This window comes from Petaurus breviceps, unplaced genomic scaffold (assembly GCF_028583685.1).
Source record: "Petaurus breviceps papuanus isolate PSGF00001 unplaced genomic scaffold, PetGlider_PUasm1.0 186, whole genome shotgun sequence".
In the NCBI taxonomy this organism is placed as follows: domain Eukaryota; kingdom Metazoa; phylum Chordata; class Mammalia; order Diprotodontia; family Petauridae; genus Petaurus; species Petaurus breviceps.
The window spans coordinates 680,443-691,651 of NW_027185798.1; positions in this window are offsets into that span (position 1 = coordinate 680,443).

An 11,209-nucleotide genomic window follows, 5' to 3' on the forward strand; every position below is an offset into this window, starting at 1 on the left:
CAGTGTAAGAGCCCTGGGACGTTCCACTGAAGGCCACCCACCCAGATGAAACAGACAGAGTCAGTATTTGAACTCAGGTCCTCTTACTCCAAATCTGGGACTCTTTCCTTTGAAGTGGCTTGTCCAAGGTCATAGCTACTAAGAATCCAGAACTTCAACCCAGCTTCAAAGAAAAGATCTCAGAACAGTGTTATCAGACACATAGCCCACCATACTCCTAAGTGGGCCTGAACCAGATTAAAATGTAATTGGGAAATATTTAACAAAATAAATAAAAATATAATGTTAATATGTGTTTCTCTAAGTCAATATGCGCCTTCAGGGATCTTTATGTATGGTTCAGTGGCCCATTTCTAGTTGCTTTTGACAGTACTGCCTGAAAATTTGTAGGAAAAGAAAATGCCAATTCCCAAAATGGATCTAGAATTTAGTGAAGCAGAAATCTCCTGCCTGCTTTCTTATCCACTGGAGGCTGGAAGACAAAGAGCTCAGAGAGCAAATGTGAGAGAGGCATTTCAAAGACCTTGCACCATGGAATGTGCTCTGGTTCTGGTGTCTCCAAGGAGCCTGCTTCAGATTACCACTCTGGCCTCACCTGTGTCACTCTGGGCAAGACAGTACTTTCCAGCTCTAAATCCATCTGTGGTTCAAAGGCCCAGTTAACACCTGGGAAATAAGCAGCTAGCTATTAATATAATAAGGCAAACAACTGTCAGCTTTGGGTACAGGAAAGGACTGTCCTACAAATTCTAATCACTTTTGGCATGTTTAATGTCTAATTCCATGTTGGCACCTGAAAGCAAAGAATTTTCTACGGTGCCTCGGCCCAAATCACAGTATGAGAATTTAGGGACCTCAGTGGCCATCTAGTCCAAAACTTTTCCTAAAAGGAATTTCTTTGATATCCCAGCTGACAAATTTATCAACCTCTTGGAGACCTCCAAGGAAGGGGCACTCGTGGTGTAGACCCCTTGCCCAGCTCATTCTGCTCTTGGATGGCTCTCATTGTCAGGAAATCTTTTAAGCCAAATTGGCCTCTTTGCAACTTTCTCCCCTCCATTGCCCTTTGTTCATACCCAGCAGAACAAGGTGATTCCCTCTTCTAACCAAATTCTATGTTCATTGCAAAGCAGTCACGGGAAATGTTATCCTGTGTCCCAAAATGTATAGTCCAGTCCTCTCTCTTCCCTTTTCCTTGATCCAGATCAAGTAAGTGTAGTCCTAGACAGGTGAACGCAGCTGTCCTGTCTTCCCAGCATCTTCTCCAGTCTAGATGCCTTTATGACATGGACTCATCCTGGTTGCAAATGCTTCTCTGCACGCTGTCCATCTTGTCAATAACCTTAAACAGTGACACTCAGACCTCAACAGACTTCCAAATGTGGCCTGGCCAGGGCAGTATCACCTTGTTCCTGGAGGCCAGGCTTCAGTGTAGCCCCAAGTCACATGACTGTTTCTTTATAACTGAGTGACATTGAACTTGCAGTCTACCTAGACTTCCAGTAGTTCCCCCTGAACTGCTATCTAATCCTGCCTCCTCTAGCCTGTTCTAATCTAAGTTGATTTTTTGAGCCCGGTGTCAGACTTTACATTTATCTCTATTAAATTTTGTCTTATTAGAGTCATAGATTTAGCTGGGAAGTTCGTGGCCTTTGAGGGCAGGGTGGACGCCCAACTCCCTTGTTCTTCAGATGAAGAAGCAAGCAGAGAGAAACAGGATGACAGTGCCATTTATGTGTCTTTATCTAAATTACAGGCAAAAAAACGCCCCAAGACACTCCCCTGGAAGGTCACACCTATGATCACAGAGGCAATATCTGAACTCACCTTCTGTGCCTTGACTTCCTAGGCCCCTTCTCTTGACTCCTTCAGGATAATTCTTCTGAGTCAGGTCATTTAGCCAGTTCTGAATCTAATTCAGTTATTCTCCAGTCTCGTCCTCTTTTCCATAAGAATAACATGAGACCCTTTATCAAATAAATGCTTTACTGAAATCCAGTACTTGATGAAGTCCAGTTGGTGTTTTGTAATCACCCACTTCCTTTGCTAGGTGTTCCCTACCTGTCTTTTAAATTAGCTGTTCTGGAATTTTCCCAAGAATTGAAGTCCAGCTCATTGAGCCATAGTTTGTGGCCTCTGTTCCCTTCCCTCTTCTCTCCCCCCCCCCACAATCATATTGTATCTTTCCCATTCTCCACAGTCCTTCAAAAGTCACTCACAGGGGCTCAGCAGCTATATCTGCCAATTCTTTTAGTAGCTGAGGATGTAATTCATCTGAGCCAGGTGACTTGGATTCATCAAGGCTAATGATGCTTTTATATTAACATCATACATTTATTGCAAAGAACATTGTCACAGGAATCAAAGGTCCTGGATTCAAGCACTGCCTCTGATAATTACTATTTCTGTGACCTTGACTAATTCACTTCCCATTCCTGCGATTCAGTTTCTGTAGCTGTAAAATGTGGAAATGGGGCTGGGTGGCATGTAAGGGCCCTTTCAGCTCCAGAGCTAGAACTGGTCTATTTTGGGTATCAACTCCCAGTTCACCATTTTTTGTTCTTTTCTTCCTTTGGCAGAGAAAACAAGCAAAATAGGGAATCATTCAGCTAATGAAAACATTTATTAAGTGATTGCTATGTGCTAAGCACCTAAGAGTTCTTGCCTTCAAGGAGCTTACATTTTATTGGGGAGACGTGTACACATCCGTCCATACGCAATACAATGTAATTTCTAGGGGAAGGGGCTCCATATTGAGTCGATCAAGAAAGACTTCCTGTAGGATGTAACAGCTGAGCTGAGCTGTGACGGAAATTAGGGATTCTGAAAGGCAGAGATGAGTAAGAAGAGTGATACCAGGCATGAGGAGCTGCCTCTGAAGAGCCGTGGGAACAGGGCATGGGATGCTGGGGGCGAGGAGCAGGTACAAACAAGGAGGCGATCTTGGGGGCCCATTGAGCATTAGAGCATGAGAAACATGTAATGTGTGACGGAATTGGAGAGGAAGTTGGAGCCGAGTTGTCGAGGACTTTTCATGCCCAGTAGCGGAGTTGCATTTTGATCCCAGAGCCAGTAGGGAGGGAGGGACATGGTCATGCTTTGGCGGCTGTGTGGAGGTCATGGGTTCTCCATTAGGCAGTTGTATCCAAACCATACAGAAGGCGCATTGTCTTCTTTCATCTGGCCTCTGAGTTTGCTCATGGACTTCATGGCATAACTTTTGTGTTTTCATCTTTTTTCTTCCCCATTGACCCCCTTGTTGGCAATTCAAACTTCAAAGCTATATGAACCAATGGAAATTATATTCTACAGTGTAGGAAAAGGCATATCCAGGGGCAGTCATTGACTTGTGGTCATGTCACAGAGGAAGGAGCTTTGTCCACTGGCATCCTGAGAGCTCAGTCGTTTTCACTGTAAGGACTGGACGCGGTGGGAGCCATGAGCTCCCATGAGTGATCATCTACATAACTGTGGTGAAATACTCATCTAGGCTGTTTGGCTGAGAGTAGGTGAGATTCCCATGTGACTGCCAGCTGCTGTTGCTTGTTGGTGGAGGGCAGGGGCTGCCTCTCCTACAAGACTGAGAGCTCCAGTGGTGACTTCCTGAGAGCCATGCTCTGTGCGTATCCTTGCCCTCCATCCCCTCTCTGGCTTTCCTGTCCCGCTATGGCAGAGAGGAGGAGGACCACAGAAATCAGGCTGGTCCAAGTCATCGAATGTTCATGCCACCTTGGCTTGGTGCGCTTGTATTCCTAGGGAGCCTTTTTTGTTGTTATGTTGTTTTGGGCGGAGTTCTTGTTTTGGGTTAAACCTGTTCTGGAGCACTTTGAGGATTTGTTTTTTAAACATTGATGCTTTTTGTCTTAATATTATGGTTATTTCCTGCCCCACCCACCAGATTGAAACTTTCCTTTTGATAAGGAAAACCAGCTAAGCGAAAACATCAGAACCACGTCTGACAATTGTGTGTGAACACACACACATTATTGTTCACCGTTGTCTAAAAGCGCTTTCAATTCCAGGCTTCTAAAAAGTGTTCATCAGACTGACCGTCTCTTCTATATGTCGCCCCAAAGCAGGGCTTCGTCACTTGGAATTCTCGGACCCAGCGAGGGGGCCATGAATAAGTTTCCGAGGGTTCGTGAACCTGGGTAGGAAAAAATGACGTTTTTCACCAGCTTCTAATTAAAAGTTGCTGTTTGTTCTTCATTTTCAAAGAGGACCGAGGCGTGAGGGAAATGATGACATGACTTGCAGTTGACTTTGATTGGGGTCAATGGAAAGTTAGCGCCTCCTTCAATCATTACTGTAGGTCACAAACTTCATTCTGAGAAGGGGACCCTAGGCTTCCCTAGAGTGCTTCCTTAAAAGGAGAACTCTTGCTCCAGAGCTAGACAGGGACTCAGAGACTGTCTGGTCCAAATCTTATTTTGCACATGAGGAAAGAAACTGAGGCCCAGGGACGTCCTGGATCTTCATCGCCTTCTACCTGGACTATAATAATCGTCTCCTTATTGGTTTTCCTGCCTCTCATATCTCCTTTGTTAAATGCATCCTTTATTTACATGGGCAGGAGTTTACCCTTCTAAAGTTTGGGCCTGACCACATCCCCATGGTCATAGAGGCTCAAAAACCTTTAGTGAACTTCCTTGGCTTGATATTTAAGGGCCCCCCCCCATGTGATGTAAACCTACTTTACTAATCTTATTTCACACCACTCTCCTTTATACACCCAGGGCTTTAACCAAGTTGGACTCCTCCCTGTTCTCTGACTCTGTACTTAAAGAAGTTGTTCTTTGTTGCTGGAGCAGATTGCCTCATCTTTTCCTTCAAGGTTTCCCCTTAGGTGCCAGCCTCTTTCTGAAGCTTTGCCTAATTCCTCCAGGTAGAGGAAAGGATGAACCTAGGTCTTTCTCACTCTTCTGAGTGTACGAGAGAAAGACTCAGACTCTTTCTTTGGGACTCTCACTATGTTGACTTTTCCTTTGTCCTTAGTCATGGTCTGCATCATAGTTTTTTGTGCCCATGTTATTCTTCCTCTGGTAGTAAATAGTTTAAGGGCAAAGAATGAGTCATTACTCATCTCTGTGACTCCAGTGTCTAGCACGCTACCATGTCATTGAGACTTAGTAAATTGTTTGCCCCATTGAAAGTGAAGGCAAAATGGAGCCTCAGATTGGAGCCCCCTGCTGGAAACCTCTAGCTCCCTCCTATCTTCACAGGCATTGGCAGAACCAAAGGAAACATCTTCCATGATTGACAATGACTTGCTTACTTCCCAAACTTTGGTCATTGCACTTTTGAAGTTGGTTGTAACCAACCAAGGCTGGGCTATGGTGTTGAACTCCCCAGCCTTTCTCCATAAGGGTACATATGCCCACATCCTTTTGCTGGAGTCAAGGCATACAAGGGCATATCTTCCCAGCCATCAAGGGCGTCTGGCTGTTTGAATGTCTGTGCAACAGTCTTGAAGGTGTCATTCTCACACCAGGGTTTGCATGCAGCTCTGAGTACATCCCATGAGCATATAGTTGTCTTCTAGTATGGAATTGTAGGTGAGGAGCCATCCGATGATAGGATATTCATTCTTTAAGTGCTTAACTCAGTGTCTGGAACAGGTTAGGTCCCTTTCCTCATCTCTCACATCTCATTAGGATTATAGGATCAGAGATTTAGAACCCGAAGGGACCATAAAGGTCACCAAGTCCTCTGCCCCTCCCCCCTTATATTAAAGGTGCAGAAATGGGGGTCTAGAGAGTTTAAGTAATTTACCCAAGGCCACATGGAGGTTCCCAGTTCAACCCTTTATTTGCAGGTGAGGATGGGATCTGCCCAAGATCTCACAGGTAGCAAGGGGCAGACCCACAATTCACAGCCGGTGCTTCCTTTGAACTCAGGTCTTAAACGCCTCCAAATTCATTACTTTGCCTACTGTCTACACTGTCCCCTTTGTATGTAACATCTTGAGATGATCATGGCCAGATGTGGGTACCAGCTCCAGCTTATTTATTTTCTGTTGGACATGCTGGGATGCCCTGCTGCCACAGGTGCAACTGAAGGGAAAGTTTTGTCCATGCTTTTGGGAATGGTTACCTGATAGAGTGCTCTCCCCCTGATCCCTAAGACTCATCATCATGTCTTCTTTTCCCTCAGAGTCTTTGCTCTTGTGAAGACTGTCGTTACTCACACCTCCAGGTAATGATTTCTTGCCTTGCCTTGTTTGTGATAACTAATGAGAAGTTTCCTTTCTCACTGTGTGTCAAAATGAGACATCCTGTGAACACGGGCCCAGCAACTAAGAGAAACTCACCAGCATTCCCTCAGCCCATGTGGCCCTTGAAGTGTGGGCTGTTGTAAATGAAAGCCAGCATTGATCTGAAGTCCCCATAGAGTAACTTCTAGCAGATGGAGATGTAAGAGCATCTCTGTAGGGGTGGAGGGAGATCCCTTGGCTGAGTTTGTTGACTGACCCTGGGCATCCAGCTCTCCTGGACAAGCTAATTAATGATGCTGGGTGCTCTTAATGAAACATGGTTTTCGCTGAAACTGTGTGCTCCAGCTACATCAGCGTGAGTCCTAGGATCTCAGAATGAGCTGTATACACTTGTCTGCTTTGCTGAGGGGACAGATGTGGTCTTTGTGAAACCTACGGGAGGCTAATATGATGAATGATTTTTTTTTAGACAAAGCATCCACCCTTCCAGGATCTGTGATTTCACCACTGTAGTTACCTTCTCTACCAGGCTATTTTGTTTCCCCTCTACAATTTAATGTCTTATAACACAGAGCTTTTTAAAAAAGCAAAGGAAGAAGAAAAAAAATTCTGCGAAGCCGATCCATTCATTAAATCAGTCCTTATGTTCAGTGTTCCTTTGCCGGAAGCCAGGGAGAGGAAGGGTGGGGAGAGCAGGAAGGGCATTTTCACTTCTCGTATCTCCTCTTTGGGGCCAGGCTTATTCTTTCTAAGTTCACAACTTTCAGTTTTGATTGTTTTGTGGTCTCTGGTCTTTTCATTTACATAGTCGTATTTATGTCTTGTTTTCTTGGCCAAGTGTACTTCACTTTGCATACGTTCATGTTATTGTTTCTGTGTTTCTCTGTGCGTCGTACTTTGTGTTTCTTACAGCATGGTAACTTTCCATTATGTTCACGGACTGTGTCGATGGCCACAAAAAGTGCTGCTCTTAATGGTTTGGTGTCTTTGGAGCCTTTGTTTTTGTCAGTGACCTTCTTGGGTAATGTCCCTAGCTATGGATTCTCTGGATTGAAGGCATGGACATTATGATTACTTTATTTGCATACTTCAAATAGCTTTGCACAAATGATAGTAGCAGTTTACAGCTCCACCAACAATGTGTAAGTGCCAGTGTCTTCACAGCTCCTGTTCCATTGACTCTTTCTTGTCATCTTTGTCAGTCTTCCAGGTGTGAGGCGAATAATAGCTGGCATTTATATAGGACTTTGAGGTTTTTAAGTCACTTTACATTTGATTCTCATAGCAACCTTGCTGGGAATGTACTTTATTGTCTCCATTTTACAGATGATGAGCCTGGGGGCCGGGAGATGTTAAGTGATCTTGTGTGAGGTCACAGAGCTAATAAATGTGTGAAGTCAGACTTAGATTCAGGCCTTCCAGACTCCAGGCCCAGTGCTCTGTCTGTTCTCTGAATCTCTATTCTATATTCACCATCAGTAACAAGCTAACTTCTTGGGGGAAGATTTTTGTCTCTGGATCTCTGGTGCAGTACACAGTGCATGGTAGGCATTTGGAATGTATTTGAATATAAATCCAAATGCTTGTTTTAATGTTTTAGCATCTAAGAATGGTTATTACTGGCATCGTCTCAACCAGCTCTTCATTTCCACAGAGGCCCCCACTAGTGCTGCTGGCTGAGAACGTGTGGCAAGAGGTGTCCTGAGGATAGCCATGAAAGGCCTCAAATGTAAGGCACTGAGCTGAAGGCTGGGGGTGTGAATAAAGGCAAAAGACAGCCCCTACTCTCAGAGAGCTCACAGTCTAATGGGAGAGTCAGCGTAGACAACTCTGTACAAACAAGTTCTATGCAGAATACAGTGGAAATAATCTCAGACGGATTGGAGCATTTGTTTTTGTCAGTGACCTAGAAGGCACTAAGATTGAAGAAGGAGAGGAAAGGCTACTTGTTGGAGATGGGACTTTAGCTGAGACTTGAAGGAACCCAGAAAAGCTGGGAGGTGGAGTGAAGGCAGGAGAGTGTTCCAGGCATGGGGGGCAGTCAGGGGAAATGCTTGGATGGAGTGTCATCTGCAAGAAAGAGCAAGGAGACCAGTGTTGCTAAATCACAGAGTACATGGAAGACTGGAAAGGCAGGAGGCGCCAGGGTGTGTGTTCCTAAAAGCCTAACAGGATTTCATATTTGAGCCTGGGTAATAAGGAGCTGCTGGAGTTTAATGAATATAGAAGAGACTTGTTCAGACCTATGTTAAGAAAGATCACCCTGATAGCTGAAGGGTGGTGGATTGTAGTGGGGAGAGGTCTGAGGAAGGCAGATGCCCAGCAGCCCAGGCACTGTCCGTGTGTGAAGTTGTGAGGGTCTGCACCAGAGTGGGGTCAGGTTCAGTAGAAAGAAAGAGGTATTATGAGGGTAGAAATGACGGACACTGGAAAAGAGTGTGTGGTTAATACAGATGACATCAGTTTATTGTCAGTCGATCAACAAGCATTTACTTTTTCAAACTTAATTTTTTATTCTGAATTTAACAGCAAAAAATGAAGATTTCCATACACAAGGTAGAATAGAAAAAGGGAAACTATATCCCAAACTGCATAGCTCTCAGATACAGCTCACTTAAAAAAACCCCAAGAGAATGTAATGGACTCTACATTTGAATTTCAGTGTTGCCCTGTTTGCCTGGTTTCTTTGGAATTCCCTCCCAACATGAGCTTCTCCAGAATGTTTCAGTGACCTCTTTCTTTTCCCCTTTTTGGCATGAATATTGCTGACTTCTCTCTAACTCTCCCTACCATTTCATCCTTAAATGATGAAAAGAGAAACAAAATCCTTGTAACCAATAAGCTTAGACAAATAGATGCATTGACCACATCCAGAAGGTGTGTCTGGTTCTGTGCCTGGAATCCTGCTGTTAGGAAGCAGGCAGCTTTCAAGCTTCATCATCGGTCCTTGGAAGCAAAGGCTCATCACTGCCTAGATCAGCGTCTGCACGGTTCAGCTGTTTGTCTTTTCCTTGCTGTTGTCATTGTTTAACTTGTCTTGCTTCTGCTTCCTTTAGTTTGTATCAGTTCATACAAATCTTAACAGGCTTCTTTGAAACTGTTTTTTCTTCATTTCTTGAGGTGCAGTAATATTCCATTATATTCATCTGGCATAATATGTTTAGCCATTCCCCAGTTGATAGAGACAAGCATCCCCTCTCTTTCCAATTCTTTCCCACAACAGAGAGCTGCTATAAATGTTTTCGTATATGGATCCTTTTCTTCTTTCTTTGATGCCTTTGAGGTTTAGGTCTCATTGGGTCAGAGGAGATATGCACAGTTGAGTGCCTTTCCTGGGCATAGTTCCAAATTGTTTCCCAGAACAGCTAGACCAGTTCACAGCTTCACCAATCATTCACTAGTGTGCTGTCTTCTCACAGCTTCATTACAGTCCAGACAACTAGCCCTGTAATCAAAACAATAGTAAATTACAGTCCTGGGAAGTTTGACTTTAAATAGCAAAATTTCACTAACCACAACTTAGGGCTTGAATATCTTTCCTGACGTTTCCCTAACAGTTAACATTTACTTACAAATTAAAACTAGCCATATTCTGGGATTTCAGACATAAAACAAATACCTGATGGTTGACTCATCATTGACATGTTGAAACTACATCTTTAAACCACTTTATATACTTTCATAATAGCCAAGATTTTCTTTTCTTTTTTTTTTTTTGGAGGGCAATTGGGGTTAAGTGACTTGCCCAAGGTCACATGGTGTAGCAGCAAGCACCCCAGCGTCCCCAGGGTGGCTGCTCACCAGGTTCTTAGATCTGCTTTGATAAGGGAAAGCAACTCAAAATGGGTTAACAAGCTTACTTTAATCAGTCAAACATGTATCGTTTACCTAGTTCAGGGGAAAGAGGTCAGCACCCTGAACTTCAGAATATACAGACAGAATTATCAAGACAGAAACAGATCAAGTAGCCAGATTTCAAACTGTCCAACCATTACATCCATACCCAATCAACATCTGGGTTTCAAAGCCGGGGGGCTCTGGACAATGGCTTCCCATAATTTCATCTGATCAAATCACAGAACACTTCTCAAAGTGAGCCCCAAAACAAAGCTACACATCAGGGCTTATATAGCCTTGTCCTGGCTCAGAGAATGTAACAACCTTATTGACTCACTAGCCAATCAAGAAGTATCTACTGAAAAGCCTCCCACCCCAGGCTCCAGGTGCACTTTAGCCTAGGGGCAGGGAAGATCTTGAAAATTTACATTCCCATTACACATGGCTATTTTTTTGTGTGTAAGTGTCTGAGGTCAGATTTGAACTCAGGTCCTCCTGACTCCAGGGCCGGTGCTCTATTCACCGTGCCACCTAGTCGCCCCGAATAGCCAAGATTTTCAAATGAAAATTTGCTATTATAGTAAAAGTATTATCACTATTATATCTGCTTTATAACAAAATATACCTCATTAAATATATAACAGTTTTCAAATATCTGTTTTTTAATCACATCCTTTTAAAAGCCCAAGTCATATATAAAAGCATCCAGTTTAAAAAGTCGTTTTGTCTTACATCTGTTAACAGTGGTCTCTTTCTTACATTTCACAATGTAAGAAAATTTAGCAATACAGTAACATAAGCAATATGTATCTAAAACATGAAACAAAACTTCAGATAACATTAATTGCATTTCCAAATGATCCCATACAAAAATCATTAATCTTACTACATTTGGCATTTAAAACCACTTCAGAGTTATCAAGTATGGAACAATTACATTCAGTTAAAGAAATAATAATAATATAATGCTCAGCATATGCTAGTCACTGTATTAAGCACTTTACAATTTTTATATTATTTTAGTCCTCACAACAACCCTGGGAGTTGGGTACCATTATTATTTTTTTCTTTACAGGTCAGGAGACTAGGGCAAACAGAGATAAGATAACTTGCTTAAGATTACACAGCTAATAAATTCCTGCAACCAGAACATAATTC